Raw genomic sequence first — 19,457 nt, forward strand, 5'->3', positions numbered from 1 at the left:
GTAACTGGTGGTTTTAAGAAAGAAAATTTAGGACAAAAATTAGGGATTTTAAAATGTTGAAACATGGTGCATGTAAATCTTGAAGGTTTGTGAAGAAGAATTTAGAAAGATTTTTGTACGTGATTAAGTTGGTTGTAATGAAAAGGAAATCTCTAGTTAAAACAACACAATTGTCTGTTCTCAGTTTATAAGACTTATGTTTGAAGCTTCTTTTTTCTTTTGTATTTAACCAGAGTCAATGCAGATGTATGAAGCCTCTTAAATTTCTATTCTTGTATACATGTTTAAAATAATGAAAAAAAATGCATCAGAACTCTGAACTCAAAGGGTCAATTCATTATAGAGTTAATATAAAGTTTGTTCAACTGTTTTTCTATCTTTTTGTCTGCTAAAAACTGGTTGCTATGTTACAAGTGGCCTTGAGACAAGGTACCAGCCCTCAGCAGAAGTCCCAAGGTCAGTTACTCATTTGAAACTAAAGAAAAAAGGGGTCATCTTTACTTTTCAAAATAGCAGCCACTTTTCTTTCTGAATGACACTGCTCTGTCTGGCTCTTACCATAACCGGGCAGCTCCACCAGGTCTCGACTGGATCTGCGACACTGGGCCTACATCCTGATAGATGATACAGACGTTGTATAATAGGTATGATCAAACCTTTCTTCTTCCTACTGCCCCTAGAGACTGGAGAACTGTTAGGTTTTCCAGTTTGTACTTCTAGACTGAAAAGACAAAAGTGTGATACTAATAGATTAGAGTGACAGCAAATGATTCAACATTATGGTCCAGCTACCAGGCCTGAGCATGAGTCATCGGGATACAGAACCCCAAAATATATGTTAAATTGAATTATATGATCACAAGCAGTATTAGAAATAACAAATGAAACCAGCAAAGCCTTAACCCTACTAGTCCATGAAGAAACCCAAATGAGAAATGCTATTTATCAAAACCGATTGGTCTTAGACTAATTTCTAGGAGATGAAGGAAGAGTGTGTGGAAAATTCAGTTTAACTAATTATTGCTTACAGATTAATAATGAAAGACAAGTAATTGAAAATTAACTAAAATAGCTCGTGTACCTACACAAGGGGGAAATGGGTTTACCCAGATTCTTTATTTGGTAGATGATTTTCTAAACTAGAAGGATTTAAAACTATGATTGTAAGTTTTCTTTTTATAATCAGAGGATATTTGCTTTTGCCTTGCTTATTTTTTACCTATCTTTGTTTCATTTCTCAAAGGCATAGTCTCTGCCATTGTAATAAAAGAGCATGCAGGCGAAATGTTCCTGGGTCAATATTATCAAGTAGCCATGGATACCGATAATGAATGAGATGAGGCCCCATTCCTGATTGATGGGGTGTCAAAGGGGGAATGAAGAAGGAGAAATAAAACTTATACTTCTGGGTGGTGCCTGTGGCTCAGAGAGTAGGGTGCCGGCCCCATATACTGAGGGTGGTGAGTACAAACCCAGCCCTGGCCAAACTGCAACAACAACAACAAAAATACAAAAATAAATAAACTTAATTAAAACTTATACTTCTTAGTGATCCTGGGAAAGCAGCAGGCAGCTGCAGAAGAACTCCTCTCCAAAGATAAGAACAAACTTGACACTGAGCTAAAATAACCCTAAAAGGGCTCTGTAACTAATAACAAAACAACGCCCTGGTTTCTAACATCTGTAGCCATAATTATGTAGCTAATATCCAACTGAAAAAAAAAAAAGTAGGAAGAAGTTTAGAAAAAACTGTTCCCTGGAACTCAGCATTTTACACCTTGAGGCACCTGAGTTCTCACTGGCAATTAAAGCTTCCTTCCTCTATATTTTTGGTGTATAGTGTCTGTTACTTTTAATTCGCTGTTTTCTTGTAACAATCCCATGTAGATTTACTACCCAATAGAACTTCACAAGAATGCAATCATTTGCCTCACTGCTTACCTCCTTCACCCCTCCCCACCTTTTCTATGTCCTTTTCCTTTAAATGTAAAATTCTCATACCTTTCTGCCAGAGTTTAGTCCACAACAGATGATTTGTGGGCCGTGCTTTCCCTGGGTACATCCTCAGATATTGGCTTAACAAAATTCACTTGAGCTTCACTCTTGTTTTCACCCACTTATTATTTAAATTAAAAATTCCATCTGCAACTTCATCAGAGTGGCCTCTACCCTCTACATTTCAATCAGCTCCCTAGTCATCATCATTTAACTAATCTCTAAGGAGTTCCAAACTTTCCCTAGTCTTCTTATTTTCTAAGACACCACCAAAATCTAGGTTGTTCTAGGACACTTCTCAAAAGTCTCCCAACCTTTGTCCAATACCATGTTCCCAAGCTGCTTTCACATTTTCAGGTATTCATTGTCAGTAATACCACACTTCTCACTAGCAATTCTCTGTCTTAGGCCATTTTCTGTTGTTTATAATATATGAAACTGGATAGCATTTATAAAGAAAATAAATTTATTTCTTACAGCTGTGGCGGATGAGAAGTCCAAGGCTATGGGGGTGCATCTGATGAGATCTGCCTTGCTGGTAGGGACTATGACAATAAGTAATTCAAAACCTAAGTCATTAGAATTTTAAAGTATTCTGAGCCTTAAAGGAATGTGGTTCTGAGACCTAAGTCACATGACAGAAAGCCGTAACCTTTGCTTCTTTTTATAGATTAGCCTTGTTCCTTACCTATATTGAAGCCAGAAAAGTGGTCTACAAGATGAAGCCTGAGAAGCTAAGCCGAGGCAGTGCAGTGAACTCTGTTCCCATTCTTCCACACACCCTTCCCCCTTGATTATCTAGTTAAGGTTTTACTATGATTGTGAGAATGTTTAATCTCAGGAGATTTGAGGAAGTAGTCCCACATAGACAGTAAGTATTTTGATATTGGTACAGTAAAGGTTACTTTGATAATATGATGTTTTCTTTGATGATTCTCTTAGATATTTTGTTAAAGTGAAAATTACCTTTCTGTTGTTTAAACATTTTGCATTGTTCAAATGAAGACTACTTTGATGTTACCTCCTATCAGATAAAGCTCAGATTTCTAGGTTGGTTTCTTTGTATTTCGTTATAAAAATTATTAGGATTTAACTGAGGCAGAACAGAATTGAGAGACTACTGTTACTATTCTCCACACCTGCTGGCCTTCTGAAAATAAAGCTAGTTGGATGTAATCCCCATCCCTGCATATTGGCTGCGTGGTGACAGGTGGCCAGACCCTCTCGTCCAGTAACAATATTGTTTTGTAAAATGTTATAAATGATTAAAGGGCACCAGAGAAGTCTCCTTCCTTCTACACTGTTGATTTTCATTCTAGATTAATATTCCTTTTTCCTCTCTCACAAAGACTTCATGACTATCACATTGTCTAAGATGGAATGTTAAATACACTATTTTAAATTGGAAAGAAAATAAAAACAAGCTGTAAGGAAAAGAAAACAAATTCTAATCCAATTATTGTAACTCATAAAACATCCTTATTTAGAAAACATTTCAAATGTCTTTGTTTTCTGCCTATAGAAGCAAACGTTAAAATTTAACTTTAGAGCACTGACCTTATTTCTCTAGGACCATATTTCCTGAATGGCTATTCCCAGTTTTTCCTTGAATAAATTTTGTAAAACTAGATTCTGATCCTTTTAATTATTTTGTATTGATAGAACTTTCTGCAGAGTCCTGGGGTGGTGAGGAGCCTCACATGGTGGGAGGCTGAACATGCTAGCTCAGGTCTTCTCCTCTTCTTTAAAACCACTAATGCCATTCCCATGATAACCCATCAATCTATTAATCTGAATTCATTCGTGAGGGCTCTGCCTCTTAAAATCCCTGTCTTTCAATGATGTGACACTGGAAATTAAATTTCAATGTGAATTTTGGAAGCAACAAACATTCAAACCATAGCACTTGTATGTATTTATTCTGTAGTCTTTTAAGCGTGAGATCAGTCCTAAAACTCACCTTTCTGCCACCTACACTCAGGATGATGTGCTAGGCTGAAGAAATTTCATCCAATCATGTGAGTTGGTGAGCTGGTCATGTGACAGAAGTTACTATGTAATAATTTCAGATTTTCTCAGAGAATGCCTTTACCACCTACTTCTCAGAAAAATGTTGAGATTCGACAGCTTTTTACCCTTCACCTACAGATGTGTCTATCTGTGCGTCCTCCTGTTAAAGAGTGTTTGCTTCCCCTGCTCTGGATTCCATCTCCTTCTGTCTTCTAGTATTATCCACAAATTATGATCCCTCTTTATTCCATCTTCCACTAATCTCCAAAGATTTTATGACAGTTAATCTTAGGAGTTAACTTGATTATATTATGAGAGACCTAGATAGCTGGTAAAGCATTATTTCCAGGCATGTTGGTAAGGGTGTTTCTGGCGACACTGGCAGAGTCAGTGGACAGATGGGGCAGATCTGCCCTTAACATGGGAAGGTGCCATCCAATTGGCTGGAGGCCCAGATAGAACAAAAAGGCAGAGGAATGGCAAATTCTCCTGGAGCAGAGATACCTTTTCCTTCCCTTGCATATCAGAACTCCAGTTTCTGTGGCCTTTGTACTCTAGGACTTGTACCAGTGTCAGCCCCCTGTTATCAGGCTTCCAGACTGAAATTGAGACTTACACTACTGACTAACCTGAATTGAGACTTACACTACTGACTAACCTGGTTTTGAGGCTTTCAGACTTGGGCTGAGCCAGCTTCCCTGGGTCTCCAACTTATTGAACCCTTATCATAGAACCTCTCAACCTGTGCAATTTATGAGTTGGTTCTCCTAATAAATCCCCTCTCATCTATTTACCTCTTTATCTATCTGTCTCCTACTGATTCTGTCTCTCTGGAAAGCCCTGACTCATACAGGTTCCTATCCATCAGCATGTAACACAGAAAGTCTGCATATTATTTCAAGTATTAAAAGTTTCCTAATACTCCTTCTGTATAGTTGGGGTAATCTAGCAGCTGTCATAATGTTTTAATATCTTAGGCTTAACATCATAAAATTTTTTTTTTAACTCATGAAAGTTTCAACATAGAAGTTCTTGGCTGGTTGGCTCTTTTGGGAGCTTCTTTTCTGATTAAGGGATCCAGGTCCTTTTCATCTCGTCACACAATCTTCTTCCACACAAAGTCTTCAAGTTTGTAGTGGAAGGGAAGACAACATGAGACAGGTTCCCTGGACACTTAACCACTTTGTTACTGAGTTACAGAGCTTTTCCTCACATTTCTTCAGCCAGAACTAGTCACATGGAGAGATCTGGGAAATGTCATCCCCCACTGAGCAAATGTTTCCCAACATTGAGTTAGCATTGTGGAAGGGAGTGCAGATCTTTAGTGGTCAGCCAGCTATCTCAGCTGTATTCCTTATCTCTGGTCGTATCACATGTCCATCCCTGTGCAATCCATCATGATTTTTCCTAACACAGACATGATTCTGTCATGTTTCCCTTTAGTACTTGTGAATGACTTCTCACAGCCCACTGAAAGAAGTCCAAATCCTTTATTCAGGAATTCAGGACCATTCTGGCTCTATCTCCTACAGGGTCTTAACTTAGGCATCAGACCCACCAGAAGCCACAATGATATTCCTTAGTTTCTGCATATTAACACACAGTCTTCCATTCTTCTGAAAGGTCCCTCTTTGTTGTGTCTAGTGGGCAAATTGGTACCTCTCCTTTAAAACCCAGTATAAGCATCTTCGTTCTGTGGCCCCTCAGGAATGATGAATGAATAAATGAGGTAAAATTTAAAATATTTCTTGCACTTAAATTTCAGCTTAATATTTATTCAACATTTAAAAATTCTTGGACAAAATCATACCTGTAATACTAGCATTCTGGTTGGCCACGGCAGAAGGATTGCTTGACCTCAGTTCAAGACCAGCCTGAGGCAAAAGCGAGACCCCATCTCTACTAGAAATAGAAAAACTAACCAAGTGTTGTGCTAGGAGCCTATAGTTCTAGCTACTTGGGAGTCTGAGGCAGGAAGATCACTTGAGCCCAAGAGTTTGAGGTTGCTGTGAGCCATGACACCTGGGTACTCTACTCAGGGTGATAGAGTGAGACTCTGTCTCAAAAAAATAATGATATTAAAGAAATAAAAGTCTTGGACAGAATTATGATCTTGTACCATATTTGCTGTATCTTCTAAATGAGGAAGAATGGAAGGCCTTATATTAATGCCCTACAGAAAGGTACTAACATACATTCTTGATTTGCAGAGGGAGCTTCTTCACACTCAATTGGCAAACTTCATGGAAATGATTCAAGAGTAGGCCAAAGTGACAAGGAGGTTAAAGTGGCACAAATTCTTACTGATGCAGAAATAACAGTGACACTTTCAACTGTGAGAAGGCAAAGAGCACAGAGAACACTGATAAGAACTGAGAGGATTTGGGCGATGGAGATGAAAGGCTAGATGAAACACTATTTCAGTCTGTAATGTAATAATGAAAGGTGCAGAAGGCAGCCATGCTTCCTTGAACTCTCCTCTTCCAAACCTCAAAATACAACTAAACTATTTATGTAGGTTTTGAATTAAAATGCATTTCATTAATAATTCTTTGTTCTTTTTTTTGCTTTTTAAATTTTCATTTGTTTGTTAATCTTTGAAAATCAGCATCCATCAGTGTTATATATGGTAATTCTTTGTAAATTAGGTTTTAGGCTATAAACAAATGGCCTTGATAAGACCTTGGAACATAATGTGAAATTCTCCCCTGCCCAGCTGGGCTTCCTGGCTGTACTGGAAAGGGTCAAACATTATCTTCACAGCTTTATCTTCTGTTCTGGGCTTTATACTTGGTATATAAATTTAGGCCCCTGACGGTGGCCCTGCCACTTCATAGCCATCCTTAGGTTCCACATGGCTACTTGGAACCCAGCATGTCTTGGGAAGACATTAGGAAGCCGTAGTTTCAAAATTCTTTTCAGTAATTTAAAATCTTTAAAATCATTTGCTAAATTAGGTAATCTTGGGTTTTTCACTAAAAATAAAAGTTATTAAGAATTAACATTGCAATTAATATATGTAATTAAAACTACTAAATATAAGAAAAACAATTATTTTTTTCCCTTCTTTTCTTTTTCTTTATGTATTTTTTTTGGTAAGAGATTGGTAACAATATTTCTCAATTGTTTGAGAAAAAACAATTCTGTATACAAAGGACATAAAGAGAGTAAATTGTGTTTTGGGTGAAAAATATTATAAAGAACATGAGAAAGCTCTGATGAGCTGCAGCCATTTTGTGCTCAGTTACTAGAAGTAACAATTACCAGTGGAATTTAGAGATGGAGTTGGTTCACTGGATACATAAGAAAAGGCAAATCAATAAGAGAAAAGTGAAATATTCAATCCATTAGTTATTGTTATCTATAATAGCTAAAATGAAAGTAAGAGAATGTTGGAAATGGCTGAGGCTGGACTAAGTTTAGATGTGTGTCTGTCTGAGCTCAGGCCACTAGCTTTAAAGCCACCCACAAAGGGGAAAATTATGCCAGAGCAACAGAAAGTACCTCTAAGACCTTTGGTCACCCACAAGGTAGTTATGTGAGGGAAGGGCAAGATCAAGTAGCTATTGAAACTGGGGGTATAATGTGAAGAATTGTTTCATTTTGGAATATTGTACCATTTTCTATTTCACTAGACTGGATCAGGAGAGTCACTAATTTGGCGGCAGTATCTGGTTTTAGGTGTCATAGAGTGGAAGAACATTTGGCATGAGGCAGGATCCACAGCGCACTACTGAACAATTGCAGATGGCTGTAACATGATTCAGATGTTGCCAAACAGAGGTGCAGCTACCCACCACTGAGAACCAAACACAAGAGGGAGTGTTGGTGAAGGAAAAGTAGTTTATTCTACTGCTGGCAGTCTGAGGAGATGGGGCACTATTGTCTCAAAGACCATCTCATCACCTGTGCTTACTCAGCAACTTATAAAGGGAAGAGCTAAAGGGGGTTGATGGCAAAGGGAAAAAGCAAGCCTAACATAAGTCACTGTGACTTGCTTGATGATTATCAGCAAACACTAGGTCATCTGATGCATCTTATTATCAGCAGATAGCCTATTTTGGACTCTCTGTTTTGCCTCAGTGGTTTTTTGTTTTTTGAAACAGAGTCTTGCTCTGTTACCCAGGTTAGAGTGCAGTGGTATCACCATAGCTCACAGCAACCTCAAATTCCTGGCCTCAAGTGATCCTCCTGCCTCAGTCTCCCAGAGTATTAGGCTTACAGGCATGTGCCACCTCACCTGACGCTAAGGTCGTTTTCTAATCTTGTGCCTGACAACTATATAAGCAAGCAGCAGGTTAATTCTAAACTTTGAAGACAGTACAAGCCAAAAGCATACTGAAAGAAAAATGGCTGCCTTAGGCAGGTGCAGTGGCTCATGCCTGTAATTCTAGTAACCTAGGAGGCCGAGGTGGTGGATCACTTGGTCAGGAGTTCAAGACCAGCCTGAGCAAGAGTGAGACCCTGTCTCTATTAAAAATAGAAAAAACTAACATAATTACAAGAGGGACTTTACCTAAAAACTGCAATCAGTGTAACCTAATTCTTTGTACCCTCAACAAATCCCAAACAATAAAAAAATACTAGCAGGGCTTCCCTTTAGCTACCTTAGAATTATAGTCAGAATGACTTTTGGGGTGCACATACACAGACACAGAAGAGTTTATTCCTGAGGGAACAGCAAGCCTGGTGGACTGGATGAAAGCCACTGGAAGGTTTGTCTAACCTGAGGAGAGAGCATGTAGTGAGACTGAAGTCAGTCAGGCACCTCCTGTCTTCTATCCTTGTTGTTATGTAAATTTAGCTTTAACCTAAAAGCATACATCTTGAATAGTTTAGGGCGACTGATTTAGGAGATTAACATTTGAATTTGAAATGCTGTTTGGGTCATGGGCTACGGTGACTATTATTTATTGTGGGTAATGGACATTTTCTTTTTATTAAATCATAACTGTGTACAATGGTGCACTTATGGAGTTCAGTGGACTGATTTGATACACAATGTGAAATGCTTACATTGAACTGATGAACACATCCATCACAATTATATTCTTTTCTTAATAGTTTTGAAATGTACCACTGCATCAGGATCATGGGTTATGTCAATTATTGTTGTTTAATATAAGGTTTAATTATTGTTGCTTAAGATAAAGGTTAACATGGTTTTTCCTTCGAACTTTTATGTATAAAACTGTGGTTTTAGAAATGGAAGGGCAGAAGAGTTGGCTGGCCTTTCGACAATAAATCTTATTGGATCTAATCCCCATCTGTGCATTTGGATGACAGGTGGCCAAATCCTCTTTATCCAGGAGCACTAAAACTGCACCGTTCCTCCTATAAATGCCAAGTGGAGCACCCCAGGTGAAGCAGCTGACATGCTCTGTTCGCATGCCATGTGGGACAGGCTGTATGATGGCCAGGATCCAGTACATTTACCTGTTGAATATGCCCATTGCACAGGCCATAGTAAAGGCTGCGGTGAAGGGGGTCCCTTTGCATGGGCACCTCATGTACAGTCAGAAAAGTCTTATCAAATTTGCTGTTTCAGTTTCCCCTTTTGAGTTTTAGAGGTGCTAATAAAACATAAAGCTAATCAACAAGAAAATGGTGAAGGGTAGAGGAGAGAGTTAAAGAAATCATCATAAGGAAGGTAGAAATTTTTAAACAGTTATTAAGAAGTAAGGAGAATAAAGAAAACACTGGTGGGGTGAAACTAAGATGAAAAGGAAAGAGGAAGCCATGGGACTCATCCTACCAGAGTAGAAATCTTTAGATCATTTTTATAAAATGAAATAAATAAAATAGAAGTTGATGAGATTAAAATAAAGGTCTCAATACAGGACTATCAAAGGTTGGATGGACAAAAGGAATCCCTATTTGTCCCACAACATTAAAGGGCCCCAAATCAGTTTTCTATATTACTCCTTGATTGGAGAAATTTTTGAAAAGCAGAAGGCAAAGATTACAATGAGAAATCTGATCAACAGTTGCCTGGGGTAGTGCTGAGGTGGGTTAATCAAAATTTGACAAAACGGCTCATAAGTCCCTTGGCTCAACCCCCTGCAGGGAACCCAAATACTTTTTCATAAGAGGGTAAAATGGTATGGGAGTAGAGAAGAGAAGTTTCTGGAACAAAAATATAGTAATTGATAAGATTATGAAAGTTGAAATGTTTAAACATTGGTATCTCCTTTACCTCAGTGTTTTATGGTATGAATATTGTGTCTAACTGGGGAATGTTTCCCCTACTCAGTACTATAAAACAGAAGGCATATAAATCCACCCTTTGGGCAATATTAATTGGACATGCCAAATGAAAACCATTAAAAATGCCTAACTATAGAGCAGAGGCTAGAATCTCCAGAGGGACAAATCTTCTACTTGATGGCCCTCTATACAGCCTTCACTAGGGCTTATGGGAAAAGCCTATGAGCACCACCCAGTGATGACTACTGGGACTTTGGAGTAAAGAATTTTCACTTGAGGGAAAAAAAAAAAAAAAAAAGAATTTTCACTTGAGGGGTATTCATTGCCTTGCTGTGGGAAGTTAACTGAAGTTATCTCTATAATCAAGGGACGTAAAATGACCTTGACACCTGAAATAAGCACGTTGTTTTGGATGATCTCAGAGAAACACTGTTAGGGGGATAACAATGTATTCCCTAATAAAATGGATAGTGCTACCTGGGGAGTTCAAGGAAGAGTGCCAACTCACAAACAGGGAGCCATTTTTTTCAATAGGGAAGACACTGGAAATATGTGAGGAACTGCTGGATTCTATAGTGCCAAATAAACAGGTGCCATTATTACTTACTGTTTAGTGCTTGTTCCTCAGGCTGCATCAGAACAACCAAGACAAGTGGTTTGAGGAGAAGGAAAGAGAAGTTTATTAATTTGCCAGCAAATAAGGAGGCTGTCAGACTCCTGTCTTAACATACCAGGGTCCTGCTTCTGAGCAGAAATACAAAGCTTTTAAATTAATGTTTTTCTATGTCTTCTTGACTATTTTGAGAAGAGATTCACAAGTAATACCCCCTCCCTACTCACATATTTTTAAGAAATCAATATCATGTCCAAACTATAAAAATAAAAATAAAATACTGGTAAAGACAAATATTGTCTAATAAAACAATATGTATTAGAGTATGCTAATGCTTGGGGATAACTAATTAGAAGAGAAGACATAACAAAGAAGGTGCTCAAGATTCAGAGTGAACGTGACAGAGACAAATGTGGTGGAGACAGATGTGCTGGAGACTCAAACAACACTGAGCTTTTGTCTATTGAGTCAATCTTTTGAGAAATTGTAATCTCAATCTTTTCTGAGATTATTAACTAGTGCTGGTAAAGTCCTTAGCCACACAAACAACAATCTTCTCTTGCTTTAAAATTGCTGACAGAGAATTTATGGAAATTCAGTGTACATTAAAAGTTTCCAAAAGTAACTTGTGTTTCCAAGTAAAATGAGATTGAGTTCCGACAAACAGGTTTCTCACACAAATGCTCCGTGTGGCTTATGAAGGTTACACAGGTCACAGGACATTTCTCAGTTGTACCGTCTGTGCTACACATGATGGGACAGCTAGCATCTTTGGTTCCTTCTCAGCAAATGCCACCAGTGCCCCTCTTAATAACTGTGACAACCAAAAATGCCCCTTCAAGTGTCTAATACATCCCCTATGGGGTAATACCGCTGCTGCTGAGAGACCCTGAGTCTGAACTCAGTAAACAGGAAGCAGTACGAAGGTCCACCAAGGTAAATGTGCCCTGTCCAAGGCAGAATCATTCCACAGCCTGGCATGACAGAAAGCCCTGGCTAGCAGAAAGAAGGTACAAGACCAGATGAGAGTTGGGTCAAGTGTTAGGTCTCGGGGGAGAAACAGAGGTACGGGGGGGACAGGGAGTCAGAAGTGAGAAGGAGAAACCAGGAGAGCAGTTTACCTCTGCGACTCAGGCCAACATTGAAAGGACTGAGGCTCTGGGGGAGCACACAGGGTGCCTTAAACCCCAGATCTAGCTGGAAAGGAAGATTATTGGTCATCACAGGAGTCTGGAAACATCCGCTTTGTTTCTAGAACTTGAATTTGAAAACGGGACTTACTTCCAAACTCCTCATGGATAGCCCCAGTTAGAAATGACTCTGGGTTAAGCATGAACTTAAGTCTTCTCAAATAGTAGCCTCTGATAAGAAAGCACAGGCAGGAAAGACCAAGGCCTCAATTTCCCAGGGCCAACCATGTGACTGAAGGGAGGATAGCTACACAACATTTGATTTTCTTAGTGTATTTTTTGCCCTCATTTTAACACAAACTAATCAACTCATTATTCAAGCAAAATTGTGGGTTTAAGAGAACAAGAGAGGAATAGTGTTAAGAACTTTTCCTCACTCCACCCTTACACCAATTATCTGTTGGTTTCCTCTGGGTGGAAACAAAATAGCTACTTGGAACTTGCAATTGAAATCCATTTCCAAAAGTGGGGTCATGAAGGTGTGGCCATAAATTGAGGCAATGCTTATACTGAATGCCACCATTTACAAGGGTAAACATAATTTTGCTCAGAGCCCAGGCTGAGTCCAACCCTACAATCCTTGCTCTGTGACACAGAAGCTGAATAACACTTACATAAACCTGATACTCCCTGAAGACTATCTGAACAGGATGATGCCTCATCTCCTGTGATTCTGATCCCAAAGCCACATCCAAGACAACTATCAAATCTCTGCTCAGGATTCAAATTACTTAACGGTTTTACTCCATTGGATTGACCAGCCTCCTTCGTGCACGCAGACCCTGAAAACAACAACTAAATGCTCTTATCTCAATTACAACTCTTTCAGAGGTCCCATTACTTCATCTGTCCCATGTCTATCATAGGAGACGGTCATGAGAACAGGTTTAGCTTCATAGTCCTTAATGGACTGTATTAATTATTAATAAGACTGAGCCTTGAAAAAAAAGAAAAAGAAAGAGAAGCATTCTGTGCTTTAAAAAATTTTCTTTTATAGCATATGAAAAAAAAAAGGAAGAGACTAAAGAAGAAATTATCTGCAATTACAGATCAAGGAGATAGCTAACTTCTCTCCACCCCCCACCATCTTCAATTCAATCATGCTTAACACACTACTGAGTTACACACCTGAGGTTCCCAGTCATTGTTCTGGCCTCTAATCTGCTCTCTGATGTCTCTGGCTGCCCACTCTTTCCCACTTTCTCCTGAGGTCTCATATGTCTTTACCTTTTGAGCACATGTCTGGGTAGATTCAAGGGCAGTGTTTGTTCAGTGCCACAAACCAAGGACTTAATCCCTTGGTAGTTTAAGATCTGAGAGACCACAGGAAGTTGCTCTGGACAAGGCACTCTATGAAAAGGAAGGGGTATACCTATACATGCTAAAATAATTTTCTAGGCTTTTTAAAATGTAAGTGTGTGGCTTGGTGCCTATAGCATAGTGGTTATGGTGCTAGCCACATGCCCTGAGGTTGGTGAGTTCGAACCTGGCCCAGGCCAGCTAAATAACAATAACAACTGCAACAACAACAAAACAATAGCTGTGGCGGGTGCCTGTAGTCCCAGCTACTTGGGAGGCTGAGGCAAAAGAATTCCTTAAGCCCAAGAGTTTGAGGTTGCTGTGAGCTGTGATGCCATGGCACTCTACCAAGGGTGACAAAGTGAGACTCTGTCTCAAAAAAATAAATAAAATAAGATAAAATAAAATGTAAGTGTGTCCTTTGGATTTCCTTCTTGTGTATATCTCAGTTTAATTCAGATATACTTCCCTGCTCAGAAACCCTTAATGGTTCCCTATTGTCCACAAATCAAGTCCAAGTTTATTTACAAAGTATTCAAGATCTTTTGTGATTTGCCCCCAACATGCATTTCCAACAACCAACTCTTCTAGATAAAGTGATGGAAGGTATAAAAAACAGGGGCTGAATGTGTAGCTCCTGGGTTCTAATACCAGCTCAGTCACTTAAACCTTCCTATGCCAGTTTCCTCAGCTATAAAAATGGGATGATAATAATAGTAATAATTGAAATTGTGTGAGAATCAAGTTAATTAATAAATGTTGGGTGCTGAGAACAGTGCCTGATACATGATGTACCATCATCACTATTATGATTATTATTACTCTCTACCCTCAACACATTTGCATTTTTCTATCTTTGCACTTTTTCTCACAGTTTCTCACATCTTCCTTTACTCCACCCCTCTAAATTCTTCTCATATTTTAAATTTATGATCAAATTCTTCTTCCACAAACTTCCTTGGATGGTTCAATTTGACTCAGTCTTGCTTAAGTCATTAAAAATACCTTAAACATTCTCTTCTGTTTTCCATTAGCTCTTATGATCTACTCCAACAATTTTGCAGATAGTGATTTGTGGTATCCTGGAATTTTCTTTTCGCACCATCTTATAGATTAACTTCTGGTGTCATTTTGCCTTATCTCCCCAAGGACTCAGGCTCATCTTTATGTAGACTTCATCACCTGGTACATTCCCTTTCCTATAGTCACTCACTAAATATCTGTGAGCGATTTGATTCGATTCACAGGTTGAATGAAAGTTTGCTGGATGCTTTAAGAAATGTCAAACTAAAGAGAGGGCAGTGGAGTTAGAACCTTTGCTATCTGTTTGTAGAATACTTATGACTTGTCTGTGCAAGATGTTCCACTTCCACCTTGGAGGCACCCGGACTGACTCACTGGTAGCTGGGATTCACCCACTAGGATGAAGTCAGGTGGTGTTTTAGGCCAGAGGGGGCAGATTTGGCAGTCAGAAGGACTCTTAAAACAGCAGTTGGTAGGTGTGGTGGCTCATGTCTGTAATCCTAGCACTTTGGGAGGCCCAGGTGGAAGGTTAAAGCCAGGAGTTCAAGATCAGCCTGCGCAACATAGCGAAACCCTATCTCTACAAAAATTTCTTAAAAATTAGCCAAACATGGTTGCATGTGCCTATAACCTTAGATACTCTGAGGGCTGAGGCAGAAGGATCACTTGAGTCCAGAGGTTGGAAGTTGCAGTGAGCTCTGATAACATTACTATACTTCAGCCTGGGCAAAAGAGTGAGACCCAGTTTCAAGAAAAGAAAAAAAAAAAAAAGACAGCAATTCAGCCAGATGCAAGGAGGCAGGGACAGAGTCTCCAGGGACAGCTATAACATATAACACAAGGAGGTCTCCTAAAGAGCAGTTGCTTCCCCCTCTCCTTTCTAGGCACCCCTTTCTTCTCCCTACCTAAAAATGGACCTCTGTTTCCCTTACTTCTTTCACATTCCTACTTTTCTTTCTCTCTCCCTGGCAATGCAACACCCTCTGCGAGGTGCTTGGCTCTGTGATACTTGCTGGAGGGGAGGGAAAGTGTAGAGAAAACACATGGCCTGAACCTCCACAGAGCTTGTAGTCTGATCAGAGAGGCAAAGGATACACACATTTATTTGCAAGAGTTCATAAGGGTGGCAGAGGGTAAGGGATTTTACACTGGGGTCTATTTTAAACTTAAGGCATCTAAAAATTCAAAGTATATTTTTTCTGGAGAAAGGGTCCATAAGTATCAGATTTTAAATGCATAATGGATCTTCTTCCTCTGAGAGAATACGGAACTGAGCTCAAGTTGGAAGACCTGGGCTGGAGCCCTAGACTTCTTCCACTTGCTGTCTGTGTGATGATGAATTGCTTCAACTCCCTGATCTTCAGGGCTTTTTGTTGCTTCGAGACAGGATCTTGCTCTGTTGCGGAGGCTGGAAAACAGTCATGATCACAGCTCACCACAGCCTCAAACTCTTGCACACAAGTGACCCTCTTGGCTTGGCCTGTCTAGTAGCTGGGACTACAGGTGTGTCACCACACCCAGCTAATTTGTTAGTAACTTTTTGGGGAAATGGGGTCCCAGCTGGTCTCAAACTACTGACTTCAAGTGATCCTCCCACCGTGGCCTCCTAAAGATTAGAGGTGTGAGCCACCATGCAGGCCTTCAGTTTTTTAATCTTTAAAATGAGGAAAATTTGAGCACTGCTTATCTTGTGTGGTTGTGAGGATCAAACAAGATAAGTATGTGAAAGTGTTTTATAAAACATAAAGCACTGTGCAGGTATCATTTTAAAACCAAAACACAAGGCCATACACGATGACACATTATAGGGCTTCTAGGGACTTGAGAGCTGTCTATTCCAATATTTTCCTCTTGCAGACAATGAAATTGAGATCCAGATGTGGCCCAGGGACAAACAGCTAACCCACAGCAGAGTCAAGACCAGAGAACAGCCTGCTCGGGGCTATGCCCTGGAGCTGCAGAGGGGAGACAACCAGCCAGAGGGTCCAGGAAAGGCTCTGCCTCTGTGAGTCCTGGGGGCCTACTTGCCGCAGGCAGGGCCCCTTGTTCCCTGGACCTGGGGAAAAACACTATCTGGCTAATCTTAAATTTATCTATCTCCTCACCTGACTCAGTTCCAGTTACCATTTCTGTCCTTACCATCCAGCCAACTCTTACAAACCTGGTTTCCAAAGGGACCATGTTTGAAGTTACATCACCACCAAATAATTAATGACCAATCGATTACATCACCACCAAATGTAAGAGATAAGCTGGGGACAGCTTGTATGGAAAAGTGAGCCCGAGTAGCCAATCCAAATATTGCAGACTGAATTCTTGCGAGCAAGGGCTTTCTACAAAACCATTTGCCAAGATGACTCACATCTTTGCAAGGCAAATATCTAGGTCCAAGCTCATGAAACAAAAGATACAGAGGCAGCTTTACGGGAATCCCTGGCATGTGGGTTAGGGAGGTGGGCACGTGAGGTCCTTTGGTCTGTCCACTTCTCTCCAGTTGCAGCTAAGGGCCTCTAATGCTGTATGAGCCTTTGACTTCCTAATCCAGAAGAGCCTCTGAGGAGTCAGCTTATCCAGGTCATGCCTGGATGTTACCTATAGCATTTCAGAACATGAAGCTTCTGTTTTTTCAATCAATGCCTCCAGAGGAAAGTGGCCAGCCATTCTTGGTGACCTGTGCTAGTGTTTAATCACTGTCAAATCTTCGAAAGCGGACTTCATATTGGCCTTGAGACATTCCCTTGGTGGTTTACGTTTATTTCCTCTGGTTCCTACTGATTAGAGGCAGGGAATAGCCGCTGAGCAAGGTTTCCACTTGAAAGTATGCTTTTAAATACTTGACCATAACAGGACTCTTTAACCTACACTTACCCAGACCTAATAATTTTAGAAATATTTTAGACACTTGTTGCTTGATTGCAATTTTTTCCAACTGTACTGTTATCTCCACTGCCTGCCCATAGCTGCCCTCTACTTACAGTGCTCCCCTCTCCTTTCTAGACACCCCTTTCTTCTCCCTACCTAAGAAACTTTTCCATCTTCAATGCACCAACATTTGAGCAGCTGTATAAGCACAACATATTTAATTTGGGAACAGTGTGTGGGAAGGAATGCTTTGTTAGTTTCCAAAGTAATGCAAAGCCTAATTTAGAAAGTAATTTAACCATTTTTTTTCTTTTGGTTCTGGAAGTCACAGAGATTATGGATTGCACTGCAGAGGCAGCCTGCCTGATGATGCTAGCACTTTGCAGCACTGGCTTTTTCTGCAGCAGTTTCGTTTTTATTCCCATTCAGGGACACAATGGATCAGTTCAAGAGAAGCACTTACTCTGTGTATGTGTACAATGGGGCATGTGTCTTTTCCAGCTTTTCTGTATTGCCAGAGCCTAGCAAGGGCAAGCAATCCTTTTAAATGTTGGATTGCATTACATCACCTGTCTGTCCCTTGCTACCTACCTTAATCCTAAACTTGGTCCATTAGGCTCTTGAACTAGGAAGTAACAGCTAGCAAGTATTGAGCAGGGCAGGGATAAGCAGGATCTGATCATATCAGTGCTACCTCCCTTGGCTCCAGGAGAAAGCTAAGGGGCCAGTATTTCAGAGTATCATATCCTACAAGGTCTAATTTTTAGTCTTGCCCTCTCAGGGACACACATAACTAGGATCTGAAAAATAAAGAGAACATGATAGATGTGGAGGCAGGGACCATGAAATGCATAAATTGGGAGAATACATCATTGCCACCACCAAACTGGCAGCCCCCACAGAGGGCTGGAACTAAGACAGGCTCTTGTTAAGCAGCACTGCCCCAGAGCCCTCTGTGGACTCCAGGCAAAGCAGCCTTCTGTCAAATGCTGGGGTGCCTCTTAACTGTCATGGAATGTTCTGGTACCTTAAAACACATGCTCAGCCACAATTCTTGATTCCCCGGGGCCTAAAAGTTCAGAAAGAGGATTGAAACTTGTCCCCCCACAGGTTGAGATATACATAGACTATGTAATAGGAAACAGTCAATTTGGAGAAAAAGACAAGATCTCCCAGAGGAAATCACAGTGAATTCACAGACTGTGACAGAAGGGTCAGACCGCACAGAGCATTTGATTCTAGGCCTAAAAATGTGAGGCTGAGTCTCACAACCCCCAACCCTTAGAGTTCCAGTATGTTCTGGAAGTGAGGGGGCTATCTTACTCAGAAAACAGCAATACAATAACACCTGTGTCCCTAGAGGTACACGTACAATCATTCTAGAGTAGGTGTCTCCTCTGAATACCTGCAAGACCTGGTCCTGCTGTTCAGGGAAAGTGATGACCTTGGACGTCAGTAGTTTGGGGAAGGTGGGCAGCAGGCAGGCCATAGGGTAGACAATGGCAGCCCACCCAGAAGACAGAGAAAGGGAGAAGATACAGGAAAGATGTGACTGCACAGCCAAGTGGTGGCAGAATGAGCCACTTTTGCTGTACAGCATATTTTAAATTTTATTCAAAGTGTTAGCTTTTGCCAGATCTTGAAATCTTTAGAGCTCAGCCTGTGGGTAAGTTCATCTCCAGATTTTTTCATTAACATTTACAAGCGGGCCTAGGATGTACAGAGAAACAACAAGACAGGAACACAGACGCAGAGAAAGCCAGGATGACAAATGATACACACAAAGAGCTAGTGGGAGAGCCCGAGGAAAGCCATTTCTAGACGCAGAGTAACACAGAAAAGAATTCAGAAAAGCCTGTTAAGACGATGTTCTGTCAGACGCTAAGTGGGTCCCCCAGGATGGAGATCAGGCTATCTTGGATTAAGCCTCCCTGTATTAAGAATTGAAGAGAAACCACAGAGTGCGTTGCTTCCTTTGTCCCTGGGTTTGGCTCCTGGCAACCCGTGCGCCGAGGTTCTGACATACTGCCCGAGCTCCCCCTGCTGGCAGCTCTGCAGAACCTCACCGTCTGGGTCCAAAGTGGAAGGGAATTACATAATTCTTCCAGTGCTTTGCCCACTCTCTGCCTTTAATGTTTTTTTTTTTAATTTTAGTTTTTATTTCTCAAGTTCCCGGCTTCTTAGAAGCCTGCGGTCTAATGCCAGGGCTTCAACGCCCTGACCACCAAGGTCCTAAGGCCCCGCGAGGCAGTCCTTAA

At 40.5% G+C, this 19,457-nt stretch overlaps 1 pseudogene; it reads right to left on the minus strand.

Moving 5' to 3' along the window:
- The window catches only part of LOC128567456 (LRP2-binding protein-like), a 39,132-nt pseudogene extending 20,444 nt beyond the window's left edge, over positions 1-18,688 (minus strand).
- Positions 18,689-19,457: the final 769 nt, after the last annotated feature.

This window comes from Nycticebus coucang, chromosome 16 (genome assembly GCF_027406575.1).
Source record: "Nycticebus coucang isolate mNycCou1 chromosome 16, mNycCou1.pri, whole genome shotgun sequence".
NCBI lineage: Eukaryota > Metazoa > Chordata > Mammalia > Primates > Lorisidae > Nycticebus > Nycticebus coucang.